Here is a 3216-nt window from a genome sequence, read left to right as displayed (position 1 = left end):
CTGTCGCTTGCTGGTGACGTCACAAAATAATCATTGTCGTTTGTTATTCCCCGTCGGCAGTGAAAATGGAGTTTTAAGCACGGAAACCACAAGGGACTCTTCACTATGGCTACGAGACGCCAAGTTACCTGAGGGGGGGGACGAGGTTTGTTACTGAGAAAGAGCCAGTCTGGGGAAACCAGGAATGCGTCGCTAAACCTCAAACCGAGATACTGGCAAACAAAAATAGTCGGAGTAATCAAGTCTGGTCGATTTAGAGTTATACGTACCACGGGAGTGTCCATCCATTTTAGAAATAGTTCAAGAGGTGTTTTTTGTGGAAAAACACTTTAAAATATCTATTCTCACTTTATTTTCCATTTGCGTTTCGATATTAAAAAGCAAAGTCGAGTAACTTTAAAAGCGTTTTTCTCGTAGTCTAGAGGTTAAGGTGTTCGCCTCCCATTCAACAGGTCGCAGGTTCGAATCCCGATAGCAACGGACAATTTTCTTATCTTAAAATGTTCTCCTTTCACATCCTTTCCTGCTCTCTAACGATGTTCTGTCGTCTGCTTTCGTCTCCACTTTCTGCCCCCACCCCCTCAACTCCTTTGACCCCAGTCTGGGCTCCTGACTCTTTTTGCAGCCTTTCTACTGCTAATCATAGGCTTCTTCTTACTGCTGTCTTTCAGCCACACGCCTGATCTTATGGTAGGTCAAATCTACCCCCAAGCCTTCTCGGGATGAGGGCGAAAAATCTCGGAGGTCCCGTGTACAAGTTGCGCACGTTAAAGATCCCTTGGTGGTCCAAAATCGATAAGAGTGGGCTTTTGCCGCCACCCGGGCAACATTTAAAAATTCCTACCTACTGAAAATATTTAATGTGTTCCGCTCGATCATGACCTTAATCCGTTGGGAGCGCTGTAAAACACTTACAAAAAAGTACGCTATTGGAGTTGTCGCGGGTGTACATGTATCAGGACGATTTGTGTCAATTTCACAGCCCACGAGACAGAATTAGGTCATTCTAAAAGTGGGATCCACGCCTACCTTCAGTTTAACAAGTTTTGGGATACCGCTGTAAATAGCAAAATAGGTAACTGAATAGCAATACAACCACAGTAGAACCTGCTCTTACGGCCATCTGTCCAAAATAATCACCAGTACAAAGGACCACTTTTCACCTCGCCCCTTGCATATTTATTATAGCCTATAAATTGAGGTTGTCCAAAACGCCCACTTGCTTAAGGCAACCACTTTCCTAATCGACAATAGGTGGCCACCTTGGACAATATTGACTGGAGGTACAAAATCATCAACTCCTGTACACCAACGACTAGAAACATTAACATTTAAAGCTCACATCGAAGTAGCTCAAACGAAATACCAAATTGCCTGATCGATTGTTTGACTGATTGAAATTATTGTACACGATTTAGATCACTTAGGATGGGGGCTGATTCGATTCTGCCTGTAAGGATAGCAACCAACTCAGGTTGATCGGGATATTTAGCATAAAGAGGAATCATGTGTACGAAATATTGATATCCACGAGGGAATGGGAATCATGCTTTTCGCGTTCACCGGCGAAGCACCAAACCATGACACTGCAGAAACCCACGTGCTACTTTTCTATCCACCGAGGTGCTAAGTGCCATATTATTGTGCAGGCTGTTACAATTCCAAATTTTGGCCATCACCGATTTTCTTTCCCAGTTTTTAAATATTGTTTTTTGGATGTGGATAATACCTCTCCATCTTTCTAATTAACTTTGACAGGTTACAAGGCATGTAAATGGACATTTTGGAGCCCAACCTAAAACGGTTTTGAGAACAAGCTTTTCAAAGCTTCGAAAGTAGAGCTGTATTGACGTGGACACTCGGTATTTAGTTCCCCTTGTGTTCTCTACACGCCTGGCTGTAAAATTAACAAAGATGTTTATCTGATTTGAATAATTTCCTAACCTTTATGTAAGCTATTAACCATCGGCACTTTCACTAAATGACAAAGCGTTATGACAAAGACCAAATTGTCAGAGAAATGGCTTGACGCATTTCCGACGAGTGCAAAGCCAATTTTCTGATCCTGGGAAGCGAAACCAACAAAAAAACTCAAAATAGCGCCGTAATGCCTCAGCTCTTTAGCTGTTCTGGAGATAAACAAATGCAAGCTCGGATGTCATAGAAAACGAACAAGCATCAGGAAACGGTCCCGGACGGAAGAGGAAACTGGACGGTAGACGCCATCTTTACAGCCGTCCACTAATGGCGCCCTTTAGTTTTTTCATAAATTTATAGCAATCTGATTGCTCCATTTCGAAGTATTACACTATAGCGTCGCCAAATTTTAGGGTGTAATTGATTTTTCTGTTGTCCTGAATACAGCGGAGACTGGAAAAATAAATTGTAAAATAATGATTACCGCTATTGCATTTTTAGAACCTCTTTTTTTGAATAACACCAAACAAATTAATTGAATGAAAACACCCTCATTCCTTTCCCGAAATCTCTCTTCCTGTCTGAGGCACCCACGCAATTTTCACACTTAATGGACCTAGTAGCCCATTATTATAACCCGGTGGTCTTATGACAGTGGCGATGTGAAAAAAATCGATGTGGTGTAGACAGGAACCAGCTGAAAGGCACTCAATCAACAATTTTTCAAAGCCTTTAATTATAGATTGTGAAAATAACAAGGTACCATGAAGAAAATGCAAAGCGCCACATCACCAAAAATGTTAGGGACACGTAGAAAGCTAATGCAGCTTCCAGAACCAATCGTATGAAAACAGAGATCTAGTTAGAAAGGTACTCAACCATTAATTTCCCCTTACAGTTAATGATCGATTACAAGTATACAGGTATCATTTATGTGGTCGGCCAAGCCGATAAGAAGTCCTTCCTTTTATGGCCTTTCGTGATACGGCCCAGAAAGAATTCACACGCAATGTTGGCACATATCTTCAGTATTCGCTTGACGAGGCGTGCGCTAGACGGCGGCTAATGGGTGTTTCCCTTTTGGAACAGCTGTTTTTTCCCCCCATCATCGTCTGACGGCCACACAATTACAGCAAGAGTCGGCAACACAACTGTGGCATTACAGAAATGTGTGTCGGAGTGGGCCGAGTTCACCTTGCCCCGCTTGTCGCTTAGTAGTATCGGTTTCACACTCCTTTCAGCTCAAAAGGTTACCTTTAACACTCGTCTACGGTAGGCCCGATGTGCGCGAAGAGACTT

This window comes from Aplysia californica, unplaced genomic scaffold, assembly GCF_000002075.1.
Source record: "Aplysia californica isolate F4 #8 unplaced genomic scaffold, AplCal3.0 scaffold00873, whole genome shotgun sequence".
Taxonomy (NCBI): domain Eukaryota; kingdom Metazoa; phylum Mollusca; class Gastropoda; order Aplysiida; family Aplysiidae; genus Aplysia; species Aplysia californica.
This window is presented reverse-complemented; position numbering follows the sequence as displayed.